Source organism: Cryptotermes secundus, unplaced genomic scaffold, assembly GCF_002891405.2.
Source record: "Cryptotermes secundus unplaced genomic scaffold, Csec_1.0 scaffold543, whole genome shotgun sequence".
Classification (NCBI taxonomy): Eukaryota; Metazoa; Arthropoda; class Insecta; order Blattodea; family Kalotermitidae; genus Cryptotermes; species Cryptotermes secundus.
In genome coordinates this window covers 265,774-283,731 of record NW_019729900.1, presented here as the reverse complement: position 1 = coordinate 283,731, position 17,958 = coordinate 265,774, and the positions used below count along the sequence as shown (strand labels likewise).

The window sequence follows — 17,958 nt, the reverse complement described above, 5'->3', positions numbered from 1 at the left end:
GATTAACTAATTAAGCACTACGCAATGAAGGCGTATGTGGGAGTCGATATAGAGATCCACGTATTCTTGACCTCGGCACTAATTGGAGGTGAGAGGTCATCTTCACGTCCCGGCCGCTTTAACCCCGGTACTCTTTGTAAATGAGACTGGGTGGGCCCCAGAGCCGGTCGTAGACGTTGTGGAACTCCGGCCATGCAGCATGTTGCTACGCAACGGCTCGGTAAAAGTGTTCCTGCGGCAAGGAACACAGAGAATCGTTGAACGCGTCGTTTTCTATGCAGTCGGTGCCAGAACCTTCTGAAACTGTCTGGTATTCTCAGTCTGAGTTACACTGGGGTAGCGCTGTGACAGCGGGAAATGTGCTCAAAGGGTTGTGTTCGCAGTAGGAGGGCTGCTTGGGTGGAAGTAAATAGCGAGAGGACGCTGAAAAGAAGACGAATGAGGTGAAACAAACTTGGAAAAGAAAGTAAGGATGCTTTGAATAGAGAGAGGAAGAAAGTGGCGAGCATGGGCACTGCCAGGGGTGAGGGACGGAGGGCAAAACTAACTAACAAGAAAAGCGCGAGTCCGAGAGGAAACAGCGGAAGTCAACAGACGCCACGTAAGCAGTGTTATCAGGTCAACAGGTCAATCATATACGCCATATAAATATTCGAGAGTAATTTGAAAAATTTATGAAAAGGTGAATATGAACTGTTGCGCAGCAATGTTTGTATGTGTTGTGCAGAGGTTGTCGGCGGGATTCATCTAGCTCAGGATTGGGAAAGGTTTAGGCTTTTGTGAACACGGTGATGAAGCTCTGGGAGTCATACAGGGCGGAGAAACCGAACACGTATGTCTACAGTAAAGGTAAAAGGTAAAGTTGTCCCTCAAACTCAGTGACTTTAGTCCGCAAGCGAACTATACCGACCGAGCTACCGCCGTTTGTTGACGAAGTTAGTACCAACTTTAGCGGATAGAGGGTGTCGCGTGGTCAGCGCAACAAATCCCCACGGCCGTTCATTTCGGTTTTCTAGACCGGAAAAGTTTTCCCTCTGCTTAACTAATTAAGCACTATGCCATGAAAGCGTATGGGGGAGTGGATGTATAGATCCACGTTTTCTTGATCGCGGTACTAGCTTGAGGTGAGTGGTCAGCTTCACGCCCCGACCGCTTTACCCCCGGGGAAAGAGCCCCCGGTACCCATTGGATTGGAGGGTGGGTGGGCCCCAGACATGGAGAAGTGAGTTGCAGTTTATATTCCCTACAGAACGGACAAATGCATTGTAAGATGAGGCACCGGCAAAACAATTAACGTCAGAACTATACTACATCTTACCACGGGCCTCCAAGCAAGTCTGAATATACCATTATGTCCGCGGGAATATAACAAAATTGCAACAACTGACTTGATGGTATGGAATATCACATGAAGAGTTTTTAACCTTATCTTACGCCATAACTTTCGTTTTTATAATATTGTCACGTGTTGGGTGTACTCGTATAACGCGCGACAAGTAACTTCTCCTGTTGCTAACTATATTCTTCCAGTTGCTAATTGTGTTACCCCTGTTCCCAATTGTATTCTCCCCACTGTGAACTGAATGTCTCCTGTTGCTAACTATATTCTTCCAGTTGCTAATTGTGTTACCCCTGTTCCCAATTGTATTCTCCCCACTGTGAACTGAATGTCTCCTGTTGCTAACTATATTCTTCCAGTTGCTAATTGTGTAACTCCTGTTCCCAATTGTATTCTCCCCACTGTGAACTGAATGTCTCCTGTTGCCAACTATATTCTTCCTGTTGTTAATTGTGTTACTCCTGTTCCGAATTGTATTCTCCCCCCTGTGAACTGAATTTTTCTTGTTGCCAACTGTATTCTTCCTGCTGCTAACAGTATTGCTTCTGTTGCAAGCTGAATTCTTCCTGCTGAAGAAATGTGTTCCTTACCCAAAGAGGCATTCAGATGGGTGCATGGTCTACTCTGACGATGAAATGAAATATAAAGTAGTTATAATTACGGAAGATAACACGCCTCTGAAAACTAGCCAAGTTGGGGTGTCCTTTGTTGCACGATGCAGTTCCTTCATGAGGCAGAATGGAGACAAATATGTCATAACCTTCCCTTTTATTTCTGTTTAAAGGTGGATATTTTGCTGTAATTAAAGGAATAATCAAAACTGAAAACAGTACTTACACTTCACGACATGACGCAGAGAAACACAACTCCGTTTTCTCCTTACCAGCGAAACAGAAAGAATTTTAATGTTAGCTGGGAAAGCCAGAAGGAAAGAGACCACAGGGAAGACCAAGGCGTAGGTGGGTGGACAATATTAGAATGGATCTTAGAGAGATAGGATGGGATGATTTGGATTGGAGAGATCTGGCTAAAGATAGTGACCGCTGAAGGGCTCTTGTGAACACGGCAATGAACCTTCGGGTTCCATAAAATGCTGGGGAATTCTTGAGTAGCTGCAGAATTGGCGGCTCCTCCAGAAGGGCTCAGCTCCATGAGTAAGTAGGTAAGCAAGCAGATTCATGTCACTCTATGTGGAGACGTCAGTAATTCCCGTATTCCCTTCGACATGGTACACACATTCCAACGCAGTGCGCATGTGCCAGTCAGACAGCCGATACGGCGTGGGTCCGTTTCTAAAGAAATCACATAGGTGCACGGAGACGAAACAATCTCCATGGTTACCAGATTTTAAAGGTAACTGAACGACTTACTCGTTTCTACATTTCATGCATCACTCACATCCCACAACGCGACGATTAAACACTGGGAATATAAATAATATTGAAACATCTGAAGTAAGGGCTACAGAGAAGCCATAATTCCTATCTAACAAACGACACATTAACTTGTGGGGGTACTATACTACAAGACGGAAGGTCGCGGGTTCGATTCCCGATGAGGTAATTGGATTTTCCACTTTACCTAATCCTCCCAGCCGCACTATGGCCCTGGCTTCATGGCCACAATGTAATTCTGTCTACCAGCAGAAGCCGTATCGTAATTCCGCTATCAGTTTAACCTAATTATTATACTGACATTTTGGAGTTACTGCGAAAAACCACGAAAGGAGCAGGTTCTTACATAAAGAAGAAAACGAACACGATGGACAAATCAGCTTCCCACTGTGTCGCCGGACGGACTCGGGCATCAAGACATGGTCTTCAAACATGAGCTTGGGTTGGTCCGGTCATTTTATCGGAGTGGAGGTGTAGCTCCATACATTCTTAACCTCGACACTAGACAGTGTTGAGTGGTCAGCTTTAGGTCCCTAGTACCTTCTCCCACAGAGAGAGACCGCGTTGCGCTGAGTGGGGCTGGAGATATGGTCCCTTGTCCCTTATTGGGAATCGAAACCAATTCCTCGCCGGTCCAGAAAGTAGCTTTTCGCTATACCGACTGAGCTAGCCCAGCCCACCATTCCCGTCAATAATGACTTTAATGTTAATATTAATATCTTCTAGAATGCGAGGCCGTGCTGTACCAATCTACCAAATTACATGGCGTCACATAACAGAAGACGGTGATACAGTGACAGTTGTGTCAGAATCCCGAATAGTATCCCGTCAATATACTGCCTTGCTAATAAAAGGAAGTATTGGCCGTTTTGACAGGAACCTTGACAATCATTCAAGTAGCTGATCAAATATTAAGTTCAGCAACAAGTTCTGGGAAGAATAAATCGCTTATTTTCCTTTTATATGACACGGACTGCATAGAATACGACGCATTCAACAATTATTCGATTGCTGCATGTGTATTAGTTGCTGCGGTAAAGTTTCACCGAACTGTTGCCTAGCAAGGACAGGGGATACACATATAAACGCACAGGCTCATGGGAGGGATTTATGAAGTACGGCGTTGAGATGGTGCCATGATACTGTGGTATACTTGTCAAGGCAGGAAATGTGGAGCCGAAGAAACAGCCGTTGCTATGCAACGATCACGAGATGGACGGATATAACACAGCCATTTCGAGCTAACGGTTCGGTAAACACGATCCCACGGAAATGAATAATGCAACATTTGGGTCGTAACAATAGAAACATGGATTCTATGTGGTCCGTGCCGAAAAGTTATATCCAAGACAAGTCAGTTGTCAGCAGATTCCGTACTTATATGATTATATAACAAAATTTTGCAGGCAACAAGCGGAAGTCATACAAAATCATGATAACGAAAACGCTCGCAGTATTGGACAAGGAGAAGCCCGACACAGAAGGTATAAGAGGCTTAAACTTGGCGGCGGTCAAGCATACGACCGTTCAAGTAACTAGACTGCCGTTGTAGCTGAAGCTACCAGAAATAGGGCTTAATCTGCTGTATTGAGCCTGGACTGACAGAGGTCCTGTACATAATATATACACATTTTTAACATGTAAAATGTAAACATCTTTTACATTATGACAAAGCACTTACTATTGCAGACAATGGCTGACAAACGACAGACCCGTCCTCTTGTGAAAGAGGACGCCCCACAATAACAAGGCTGTAACTTTCAAACAGTAATAAATATCTGGTCATAAGGCCCAGATGGGGCTAGACACCAAGACTGATAGACTGACTGACCATCAGTCGCAATGTGACTTTGACTTTGACTTATCAGCAGTTCAATGCTCAATTGAAAGCCCGGCTCTGAAGAGAAGACTTGCCGTAATATTTGGAGTAAGTCAGGGAGACTGTTATAGTACCTGTGTTAAAACGCGTTACCAGGAAACGGCTAGCGGAGACCTAAAGAGAACGAGAACATTCTTGTAACACTGAACTGAACAATGTGGAAACAGCATTAGTGCTATACTTGTAGTTATTTGTAGTACGACCTGTACGTGGTCAATAAATGAAATATCCAATTCAAACCCCGTCTATTAGTCACTCATACACGTGACAATATACATACCAAATTTCATAAAAAATCGGTTCAGGCATTCAAAAGTTGACTGGGACTTCTAAATTTTTAACGTTGAAAACGTTGTGAAAGGGTGCAAATGGATGAAACTGTAAGTGACACTGAGCGTAACACTTGTGAAATGCTATAACATGTCTAGACAACAGCTCGGTAAACACATCTCACAGGTAACGGATGAACGCAGTAACTCTACTGTTGGAAGGGCCAGAACTCGTTTGCTAGGCTTTCAATACACGCAGTATAAATTTAACGGCAGCGAACCGTTAAAAAGCACAGCAACAGACGAACGAATAACTCTACTGCTGGAAGGGACGAAGAACACGTAAGTGTATTAGCTCCTAAGTTTCCAGACCTGGATGTTGCTCAGTTTAAGGCACGTGTAACATGTACAGGAACACTAGATAGAGATCAGGTACCTAGTCCATCAAGCGGTAACGGCTTTACGTATCCTCCCTAGCCATCTCATTTGCCTACACTGAACTGTATAAGCGAAAGGCTTGTGGCCCCAAGACTTCCATGAGACATCAGATAGGAGGAAATGGTATTGTAGGGCAATAATGTGTTTGTGGTAATGTTAATCCTGGGATCTAAGGCTCCCAAATCACTTTTTTTTTCAAAATGAGGAAAATATGCCACAGAAAGTACGTGTGAAGCTTAAGGAAGGGAAGACAATGCCAGGAGCGCGCGTCGGCCTCAGGTGCCAAAGGTTATGCAACGGAAACTGCTGTTAGGCGGATGTGGAAGTTTCGAGTTTCAGTTTCTATGTCAGCAGGGAAATGGCGCGGACCGAGAATCACGTCATCACATTAAGCACACGCCTCCAGCCACGGGATGAGAGGACATTGGTACAGACAGGGCCAAAACAGAGTAGCCGCTAGCAAGGTCGGTAACCACTTCTCTTATTCCCAGTTTCAATCCTGACGTCCTTTATTTTAAGGTAATTATGAACAAAGCAGTGTTTCATATTGTCACGATTTAGGGGTTTGGATTGGCTATTGGATTTATTGACACAGCTCGGAACTACAAGTAATTACAACACTGATCTACACACTTTACAAATCACTAACACACGCCAAGTCTTCTCACTCTTCACTAGTCCTATCATGGCAACGGATTTTAACACAGTAATGATAAAAGTCTTATTGTAACTACAGCATACCTAGAGCCATCTTTTCACAGACCCACTCTTACATCTAACTACTCGGACTTTCAACTCTGAACTTAACTGATTGCTTTAATTCTTTTTTTTTACAACGAATTTGCTCGGACCGAATAGAAAACACTATTTCCAACAATAATTCTATTGTTTTAGATGCGTGTTTACCGATTCCGTTTCTTGGAAACGGGTTGCATAATAACTGTAATTTATCCTACACGTTGCTTCATTAAAGCAATTTCATGCCTAAGAAGTAATTTTGTCAACAGTATTGGTGAAGAAATTCTTAGCAGTCTTGACGGGTAAATGAAAATAAGTATAGAACTCCGCTATTTCACTGTACAGTTCCAAAACTGTTGATAAGAAAGAGACATTACGTACTGTTTTTAATACCGGTATTTATTGTTCAAGTGACAGAGTTGGTACAGTTTACCTAGTACACGTACATTGTCAAAATTCCACCGTCAACATCAATGCACTTTGCAACTCGTGTGAGGACATGACATGTTGCTCGTCTGTACAGTGTACAGTGTGCTGAACAGTGAAATAGCTGTATCTCGGTGCAACTCGTGTGAGGACATGGCGTGTTGCTCGTCTGTACAGTGTACAGTGTACTGTAAAATGAAATACCTCTATCTCGGTGCAACTCGTGTGAGGACATGGCGTGTTGCTCGTCGGTACAGTGTACAGTGTACTGAACAGTGAAATAGCTCTATCTCGGTGCAACTCGTGTGAGGACATGGCTTGTTGCTCGTCTGTACAGTGAACAGTGAAATAGCTCTATCTCGGTGCAACTCGTGTGAGGACATGGCGTGTTGCTCAGTAATATGCCCGTGAATAATCTGCCTTTAAATTTATAACCGAAGCCAAAAGTGCACGTACAAAGGGTTTCTGTCAAACATTTGAAGCCCAAATTCCTGAAAATAATAATTAGAATTTCAGTTTCTACTTCACAGAAAACGCACTGCGCTTCCCGTACAAGGAACAACCGGTTAGTGCAGCTTAAGGAATCACACGGGAAGGAGCTGATAATCTTTTACATTACGGAAGTGTCATTTATTTAGACACTTATATGGGAAAATTACAGGCACTAAGCGTAAGGTAACTTCAGTGTATCTTAACTACAAATTCAGGGCACACAACACAGGGGTCATTTCTTTTCGAATCAACCTATAATACAGAGTTAAGACCCTGAGACAGCTGTCCTGCGTGGCATGCAATCAGTCGGCCTTTTCTATCCCCAGGGCGAAATCGAAGTAATATTATGTCAGGGCCCCACATAAAAATATAGAATATCTCACGTAGTTCTTTCAGAAAGACCGTATCAAAACAGATAGATTGGTGAGACAGTGCAGGATAACCACCCCCTCCCCTCGTCACCTGTACTCTCACCTGCAACTGGGGGCGATGCTTCAAACTCACGCCCCACTAAAAAGATCCAATAACAACAGAGATAATTGATTCAGTGCCTATAATTTTAATTACGCTTCGGAAACAAGCATCTCTGCGCATGTCAGGAACCAATTATTCCGATCACGTATGTAGAAATAGCAGTAATTGACGACAGATAGAAATCGAAACAAGAACATCAACAATTTCTTTTTATACAAGTTGTAGTAAGTCAAACAATTTGAGACGGGTCCACCAAATGTGGAACACGGTAACACATGTCGTACTAACAAGCGGAAAATGGACCCTTTATTTGGAGAAGCTAACAAAATTAAATAAAAATCACGTGTAATATCCTTGGTACATATAAACATTATCGCCCTGAATAATTATAACGGATAAAAAAACGTACAGTTGTCCTTGTGTTTAATCACGACGCCGTGAAGACATATGGTGGAGGGGAGGTATAGCTCCACCATTCTTGACCGTGGCACTAGATGCAGGTAAGCGGTCAGCTTCATGCCCCAGCTACTTTACACCCCGGTAAAAAGGTAAAGCTATCCCTGTAACAGGACGTGAAGGCCCATAGGGTTGTGAGACGACGAGGCTCCCACATTTTCTAGACAATCTGTTCACAGATGGCAGTCAGGTTGCAACCCTACGCTCCGGCCGCCCTTTACACTCCAGGAAGATTTCTGGTACTCATTTCTGTTAGACGCCGAGTCGGCCTCAGGGCCATAGTGCGGCTGGAAGGATTAGGTAAAGTGAAAAAATCCACCTCATCGGGACTCGAACCGGGAACCTTATGTTTTGTAGCATAGTGCCTCAACCAACTACGCTACCCCGTGCCCCCTTTACGCTCCCAGTATCCATTGGATAGGAGACTGGGTTAACCCCATGGCCGGTCTGGACTCTGTGGATAAGAGAAATATCTCTTACCTGTACCGGGAATCGAACGCCGTCTGTCCAGCCCATCGCTAAACCGAGTGAGTTATCTCCACTCATGCCCGCACTTGTCAGACGTGGAAGAAAAGATGGACAGAGCTCGTTAACAGAGTTCCAAAAAACTACGGTCGTTTGGAGCCCTTGAAGGGAAGACAACAAGGCTGCGTGTGTCAGAAGCTCGGCTCCGTAACCATGGCAACATAAACTGCTTCTCGGTAACTGGTTGAAAAGATGAGAGAAATCATAGCGCAAGATAGAAATTGCTTTCTTTGGTTTCAGCAAAATACAGAGTTCCTGTGAAGCAGTGGCTTGAAATAGGTTTTATTTAGTCAAGCGGAGAGGAAACCTTTCAGGCGAGTGTCACAGCAATATGTGAGGCTCGTCGCCTGCCCCATGTAATAAGAAAGCCAGAAACGAAATTCTACCTTGAGAGTCCTTACTAGCATTTACCAACTAAATTCATCTTTCTCCAGGGGTGGGGTGGGGGATCTGGAACATCGGTATTCAAACTTTTCTGTTAGAGTGCCCCAGATACAATTTCCCTTCAACTTTGTACCCCCAAAACTGTTGATGTATAATTCAAGTTATGCACAGTCTATAAGGTGAGCCGGGGTAGAGTGGTCGGTATAGCGACTGCCCACGGGCTGGGCGACCCAGGGGTCGGAGATCGAGTCCCGGTAGTGTCAGAGTTTCTCTTCCCCATATCGTCCAGACCGGATCTGGGGCTCACCCAGCCTCTTCTCCAATAGGTACCGGATTCTCTTTCCAAAGGGGTAAAGTGACCGGGGTGTGAAGCTGACCACTCACCTCCAAGTAGTTCCGAGATCAGGAAAATGTGGCTCTATACGAACTCTATACATCAACTCCCTTATACACCTTCATGGCGTAGTGCTTAATTAGTTAAGCACTGGAAAATCTTGACCTTTTTCTACGCTTTCTCTTGAAGAAGGGAACGGAAAACGTGCGAGACGCGGTTTGTTTCGTAGCCAGGCAGGATCCAGCGATCCTAAAACCGGGTTACAGTAAACACGATAACGGACACACCGAAGGCGACAAATCGGGGTACAGCTCTCAGACACATAAGAGTGAGACAATGTTTGGGTGTACACAGAATGACATTCCTGGATGCAACGTCGTGTAGTCCGTTGAAAGTAACGCTTGCGACCTCCTTCCCGCTGATTTTTTGCTTGGATTCTTCATCTACCCTGAAGATGGAAACGAAATATTCCTCCGAAACATATGTTCACTTCCTTTAACAACCACTATGAGAACCTCAAATCCATTATTCATGTCGACGCTCAGACAACTCGCCCCATGAAGCAAGTACACAGATATTACACGAAACAGATGACGCATTCCTAGTTCATTTAGGCAGAACAACAATAATTTTATATAAGAATCTGAAAGCGGGGGATTATATTAAAGAAAATGTTCTTTATTCCCTGGAGGATCTGGGGGGGGGGGTTACAGACGAAGAAAGCAAGCGAAACGGCGGGAGAGGCATGACGGGATCTTGGAAGAACCCTTCGCTCCATCTGGCTGCCCGCTTCATGCTGGTTTCTTGCTTGGCTTACTCTTCCACCCTAAAGGTTGAAGGCGATACGTACTTCTAACGCCGGTTCACTTCCACCTACATCAAACAAGACGGAACTGAATTCTGTTCAACATTAAACGCATCGAAAAATATTCTGCAAATGCACCAGTACACCCAGTCGAAACAGGCCCTTTTCCTCCGTCCGGTGTCTTTTTGTACTGTGATATGACGCCTGAAGGCCGGAATAGTGGGGCCAGAGGAAACGTCCACTGCTCGGCAACGGCACGCAACAAAGTAACAACGATGTTACGCAACCCGTTTCTAAGCAACGGATCTGTAAACACATGTCTACAACAATAAGACTACTGTTAAAAACGGTGTTTTCTGTTCGGCCCGTGCAAAGTACATATAAGGGAGACAACTGGAACAATCCAGTTAGTGTGTTTAGTGCTGAGTGCGGTTGGGCTTTGCGAGGAAGCCTGAGAAGATACGGCAATCCAGTTCAGCAGAAGGAATAGCTGGCAGGCAGTTCTGGCCAAGAGTCGGCGAAGGAAGGACCTGAGCGTGGGAAGCTGAAAGATCTCCATTGTTAGGAGCCGTTGCCAAGGAACGGCTGGTGAAGCCACGAAGGCTGGAAAAGGCTTAGCGCATGTGTGTTGATTTGTGAATCGTGGCGTTTAGCGGGGGCGCTGTAATCGCTTTACGTTCCGAGTCGTGTGGTAAAGTGGTCAATAAATCCATTCACCAATCGAAACGCCGTCAATAGTCACACTCCCTAATACACGACAATGTCAACATGGGAACACAATGAAGGAGTCTTGGGACAATGAACGATGCTGTTTCAACTACAGACGCTACAAACATCACATGATGAAGAGGATTGAAAATGTAAGCATTTTTATGGACAGGATCGTGGCCTATTTCATGATTACTATACCGACATTCTCTTGGACAGACTGAACTGTCACAACAGTCTCATAAAATTAGCAGATAAGCTGAACAGAGATTCGAACAGGTGAACATGGCCCAGAAAGTTACCTGTACCACAGTTCACTCGGTGAACACGTATCTGTTATTAAGTACGTTCAGTACGAATACATGTACAGCTTGTACACGTTTTCTCGTCGCGTAACGGTTCGCATGACTGGGCTTAAGGAAACTTTATTGCTGTCATAACGATACAAGTTGATTTGCTTTGCCTTTGTGTGTGTGTGTGTGTTACGTCTTTTGTTTCTTTCTCCTGGCACGTAATGTGAAGGTAAATTTGTCCTTGGCTTTCATTAATTAAGCACCACAACATTAAGACGTATGGGGGAGTGAAGGTATAACTCCAAGCAGTCTTGACCTCGACAGTGGTCGAAGGTGAGTGGTCAGCTTTGAACCCCAGCGGCTTCAATCTCCCCCCCCCCCGCGGGGAAGAGCCCCAGCTACCCATTGGATAGGAGGCTGGGTGGGGCCCAGAACCGATTTGGAGTAAAGAAAAATCTCTTACCTCTGTCAGGAACCGAACCACGGCCGTCCAGCCCGTACCCTGACGCTATACCGACTGAGCTATTGCGGCTCTTACTTCAGAATTGGCTTCAGGGCTGTTTAGTAAGCAAGCAAATCAATAAATGTTATTATCGTTGTACTATTATTACAATAAAATGTGCTTAATTAATTAAGCACTACGCCATGAAGGCTTGTGGAGGGGGGTGGATGTATAGGTCCACATTTTCTGGAGGTTAGTGGTCAGCTTCATGCCCCGGCCACTTTACCCCCGGGGAAACAGCCCCCGATACCTATTGGATAGGAGGCTGGGTGGACCCCAGAAACGGTATGGACAACGTGGAGAAAATTGTTGACCTTACCGGGACCCGAACTCCGACCCTTCGGTCGCCCAGTCCGTAACTAGTCGCTATACCGACTACGCTATCCATGCTATTATTATTATTATTATTATTATTATTATTATTATTATTATTATTACAATTATTTTAACTTTTGTTTGTAAGTTTTTTCTTGTTTTGGTCTTCTTACGCGTGATAACTTCGTAATTAGCATCTGGACTGTTAAGTTTACACTAAAGACTAATAATATTATTAGCCTATACCTGCTATCAGTTACCAGCCGCACTATAGTTCTGAGATCGTCTCATCCTCTAACAGAAATGAGAACCAGGAATCCTCCTGGGGGTAAAGGACGGCCGGCGCTTAAAGTTGACCTCACCGCCATCTGTGAGGAGATTGTATAAAAAATGTGGAAGCCTCGACGTCTCACACAGGGATGGCTTTACTTTTACTGCTGCAATTCTCATTACAGGCGAGCATCCACAGACAATACGGTACGTGACGTGGCAACACTATTGTTCCAGTCGACTTTGTGGAATGCCAAGCGTGTGCTCTTCTTGCCAACGCGACCTTCACTTGTTGCGAAACCACCGTTACTGGAATGCGGCCATTTGGCTCCATGATGCACCCACCCCTCCCCTCAATTAGGGTAGCCCTTACGAAAGGGATGTCCAACTTAATCACACCAAACACCACGAAACAAAAACATGGTGGACTCCGTGCAGAAAGGTTACGCCTGTGTCAAGCAGTCTTTATCCCTGACGGAGGAATTCCTTATTCGGGGATGTGACGCCGTACAGATAGGTGGAAGTCGACAGACTTATTGGAGAGACACATCGCCTACATCTTCAGGGTGGAGGAGTAAGTGACGCGAGAAATACAGCACAAAGGAGACAGCAAGACAGAGACGATACGCCGACGACCTCATGAGAACATGAAAAAAAAAAAAACTCACCTTGGAATCAGAATGACAAAAGGTCGGTGTAGAGAGTGAGGGTACGTTACATGACTGACTTTATATTTTACAGAATATTAGTAGACACTGTTCGGGGCACGCGGTAGCGTAGTTGGTTGAAGCACTACGCTATAAGCCGTAAGGTCGCGTGTTCGATTCCCGATGAGGTCATTGCATTTTTTAATTGACATAAACCTTCCAGCCGCACTATGGCCCTGGGATCGACTCAGCGTCTAACAGAAATTAGTACCAGGAATCTTCCTGGGGGTGAAGGGCGGCCGGCGCGCAATGCTGACAACGTCACCGCCATCTTTGAGCCGACTGTCTAGAAAATGTGGGAGTCTCGACGTCTCACAAACGTTTGAGCCTCCAGTGCCAGTTACAGGGGTAGTTTAACGCGTAAGCCTGACAAACTCACGGCAATCTGTGAGCCGAATGAAGGAGAAGAGGAATGCATATAGGGTATTGGTTGGAAAGCCAGAAGGAAAGAGACCACTGGGAAGACCATTATGTGGGAGAATGATATTAATATTATCTTAGAGAGATAGGATAGGGTGGTGTGGACTGGACTGATCTACCTCGGGGTAGAGACCGGTGGAGGGGATTTTGTGAACACGGTAATGAATCTTCGGGTTCCATGTTGGAAAGTTGTTGAGTAGCTGCGCAACTGGCGGCTTCTAACTCAGTGGAGTTAGAATTGGAGATGCATGCAACCTACACGTGACCACGACTCAGCAAGTACAGCGGAACTTGTACGAGGAACGTACACTGAAGGGATGCGAATTTTTGGCAAATAAAGAAGAGACACTAAGAGCAGCTGAAGGTTCCACCAGATGAGTTCTGAATTGAGGATCAAGAGCTCAGCAAAGAGCCGCATGTACAGTCACTACCAAATAAAATGTATGTATTGATACAAAACTGGGTTAAACATTTGTTTGAACAGGCCACGATAGATACCGTTCAAAAGAACGCACACTACTATGGACGACCGTGGGAAATATGGTATAAGAAGTCGAAAAGTACTTTGAATCTATATACCATGAAAGTTTTACAAGAAGAAACAGGAACTTAATTTCAATATACAGTCATGACATGTAAAATTCGCATCATATTTTGGGGTATTATAAAAGTAAGGCAAAGCTATCCCTGTAACAGACCGTGGAGGCCCATGGGTTTGTGAGGCTCCCACATTTTCTAGACAATCGGCTCACAGATGACGGTGAGTTGTCAGCCTTATTCTCCAGTCGCCCTTTAGCCGCAGGAAGTTTCCTGGTACTGATTTCTCTGCGGGTGCTGACGATGACAGGTGTTGGTGAGGCAAGTGAATCAAAACCCGGGCGGGGTACCGTCTATCGTAACCGAGGGTTTTCTCAGTCTCCTCCAGCGACAGCAGAACAAGAACCGACAGACAACAACCTCGTTCCAAATCTTCAGTACAGGGCTCACCTTCATGGCCCAGTTCCCGTCCTGTTCGACACTTCGTTCCGCCTGCAGTTGCACAAAGCGCCACTCCTCATGAGGACGCAACATTATTAAACGGAGTGACTAATTCTTTCCTCTTCCGCTTATGAGGATTTACTCTGCGTTGTCGCAAATGAACTAACTCCAAGGAGCACCGACCTTCTTGAGAGGGCAGGAGTTGAGGTTCTCACACCAGTGGTTATGAAGAGTTCTGTCTTCTTGCATATAACGTCGTTTGCCCGCTGAAAGTCAACCGACATTTCGAAGGACATGTCGCTTCCATCTTCAGGGTTGAAGAAAAAGCCAAGCAAGAAACCAGCGTGAATGCAGGTGGCAAGCACAGACACGTCTGCTCGCCGTGTGAAGATGGAGGCGACATTTTCCTGCGTAACATCACGTTGACTTTCAACGGACTACACGACGTTACATCACAGAAGACAGAAACCCCGTTAGAAGTTCACAGTTGGCTGCGTTAGTCAGAAGTTTGCCCCGTTTATGGGACCCGAAGATTTATACACCGTGTTCACAACAGCCCGCAACTGGTCCATATCCTGAGCCAGATGAATCCAGTTCACGGCCGCCCTTAATGGTTCCTTAAGACATGTTCATTTTAATGTTAACCAACTTCTTGGAGCTGAGGACTTCTTGAGAAGCCACCAGTTGTGCAGCTACTCAAGAATTTCCCAGCATTTTATGGAACCCGAAGGTTCATCACCGTGTTCACAAGAGCCCTCCACTAGCCCCTATCCTGAGCCAGAACGATCCAATCCATATTTCTAAGATCCATTTTAGTATTGTTCACCCACCTACGTCTTTGTCTTCCTAATGGTCTCTTTCCTTCTGGCTTTGCTATCGATATCCTATATGCATTCCTCTTCTCCCCCATTCGTGCTACATACCCTGTCCATCTCATCCTCCTTGACTTGATCATTCTAATTATACTTGGAGAAGAGTACAAGTCATGAAGCTCCTCATTATGCAGTTTTCTCTAACCTCCCGTCACTTCATCTCTCTTCGGTCCCAATATTCTCCTCAGCACCCTCTACTCAAACACTCATTCTATCCATTTTAATATTATCCTCCAATATATGCCCCAGGTCTGCCATAAGAGACAATGTTGTGAGGTGTAGCAGCATGGCAAGGCGAAGCCAATGAACTGTCACCCAAACGCATGGCCAAATACCGTCACAAGTGGTCTTGAATGGCCTTGTAGGTTACGCGTGCGTCGTGGGAGCAAACATAAAACAAAACAGACCGTCTCAGCACCTCAGCTCTGACGGGAAGGCGAGTAAACATGGCCCATTGATATCATCACCAAACCCGAAAACTGGTGTTATATACTGGCATGCTCTGGGGCTGTGGAGGGTGGGATGGTGTACGTCGGCGGATAGTACATGGTCAATTAGAAGGGAGAAACACTAACAAAAAATATCCCCATAAAGATCATCCACAGAGTAAAGGGTTCCTGGAGTTTCATGCAGGGACGTGCTCCAACACTGCCGCATCCCAATCAAACTTGAACGTATCTTACTGCGATTTCGGCTTATCTTGTTCCTCTGCTGTTCGGGATGCTTACTGCTCGATGTCTGTTGTCGGCATATTTGCTTCGGAGCCAGCGAAACAGCCGTTGCTGGTGAACGGATCTGAAAGAACATTCCTTTCTAGGCAACAGCCACGAAACAGACAATGGAACGACGCCCGTTGCTAGGCAGCAGATTCTTAATAAGCAAGAACCGACTGTCGCTGCTAGGGAACGGCTTGGTAAACGCGTTCCCGCTGCAAAGGATACGCATACGAGAATAAAAGGTGTTTTCTATGCGGGCCGTGGCGAGGAGTTATGAGGAAGACAACTGGAGCAATCAAGTCAGTTCTCTACCGGAGTTTGTGAAGAAAAGAATCAGTTGGAAGGGAACCGCCATTGAGAAAGGACTTGAGCGCGTGAAGCTGAAGATTCTCCACCGTTAGAAGCCGTTACCAGGGAACTGCTGGTGAAGACACACCAGGCTACAAAAGACTTAGCGGGTGTTGTGGTGATTTGTAAACTGCAGAGATTAGCGGTGGCACTGTAATTTCCTGTAGTTCCGAGCTGTGTGGTGGACAACAAATTCAATACCCAATTCAAAATCCCGTCTATAGACACACGTGACACTGCATATAAGAGGACACGGGCTCCCTCGGTCGCTGGCGAAGTTTGGTGAATAATCCGTGGGATGGGATTCTGCTCTGTGGACTTTGTTCTGTGTACAGGCGACGTGCTTCCTGAGAATTTCCATTGGCACGGACACACGTGAAATGCGTGTCTGTCATTTCCGGAGCGGGTCATTAAGATTCCATTACAAAGCCATTAAACGGATTTCAAGTCGAAAGAGAATCGCTACACCAACTGCCTACTGCATTTTCCTTAGTTGTACACAAGTGGTGCTTATACTGAGTCTACTGAGACATGCAAAGGAAAGGCAAACAAACAGACGCATATGTCGCGCACTGACCTTCTCTTAATGCAAACTTCTGTCTTGTCCTAGCATGCAGCAGAATGCAAAACACGTCCATATCCCAGCAGGCACTGAGTTCATGACGTGTGTTGACTGGGGCGTTTTTGTTTGGTAAAGTGAGTACTATACCTCGCTCAAAGTCTGTAACTCTTTCTAACACCCTGTATATAAAAAGATAAAACATAAAGTTATCCTTGTAACAGGCCGTGGAGGCCCATAGGGATGTGAGACGTCGAGGCTCACACATTTTCTACAATAATCGGCTCACATCAGCCTTAACGCCTGTGACAAGCCGTGGAGGCCCATAGGGTTGTGAGACGTCGAGGCTCCCACATTTTCTACAATAATCGGCTCACATATGGCGGTGAGGTTATCAGCCTTACGCGCCAAGCTATCCCTGTGACAAGCCGTGGAGGCCCATACGGTTGTGAGACGTCGAGGCTCCCACATTTTCTAGAATAATCGGCCCACAGATGGCGGTGAGTTTGTCAGCCTTACGCGCCAGCAGGCCGCCCTTTATCCCCCAGGAAGATTCATGGCACTCATTTATGTCAGAAGCTGAGTCGACCCCAGGGCCATAGTGCGGCTGGAAGAATTAGGTCGACTGAAGAATTCAATGACCTCATCGGGAATCGAGACCACGACCTTCCGGTTTGATGTATCTGAATGTCGCCAAACTTGAGTACCGAGTCCCATTCGACGGAAAACCTGTCTGATGTGCCGGCTACAATGGCTGCACGTGATGTAACCACAAAAATCAATCAATCTGTTGCCATATCAAACGAGACGGTCTGATTAGACCGGATTAGACACTGGAGTGCATGACGGCGGAGCGGGGACCGAGGAAGAGAGCCCGAACATGCTGCCGATGGTAGGAGCGCTAAGGAGGAGATGCAGATAACAGATGAAGAGGAAGGAGGAGGGGACATAAAAGGCGGGAAACAAGACGTGGCAACCGTGTGCTACAATGCGGCGAGGGTCAACAAAAACACGCCGGGGGCCCGCGCTCTGCCAGAGCCAAAACTCTTAAGGGACGGGTTCAAAAGTTTACACTACTTCCCGCTTCTACAAGGCGTCCTCCTGGCGTTACGTCAGCCACTTCTCTGCAAACAGTGGTCTGCCGTTACGGTCCGAGGAAGATTTCAGTGGACTGACTTAGCAACTAGCTCGATTTTTGTTTATACCTTCACTAACATTTCTGAAGACGCCTCAACTATACATAAAGGTAAAGTTGTCCCTGTGCTTAACTAATTAAGTACTACGCCATGAAGGCGCATGGGGGAATGGATGTATAGA

The 17,958-nt window shown here is 45.7% G+C and overlaps 1 protein-coding gene across 1 annotated transcript in view; it reads right to left on the bottom strand.

Annotated features, from left to right (window-relative positions):
• The window catches only part of LOC111865758 (UPF0489 protein C5orf22 homolog), an 814,265-nt gene extending 798,526 nt beyond the window's left edge, over positions 1–15,739 (bottom strand). The window contains exon 1 of the mRNA XM_033751951.1: positions 15,702–15,739. The gene's annotated coding sequence lies outside the window, so the exon portion shown is untranslated. The remainder of the gene's footprint in view (positions 1–15,701) is intronic.
• Between the last annotated feature and the right edge of the window lie 2,219 nt (positions 15,740–17,958).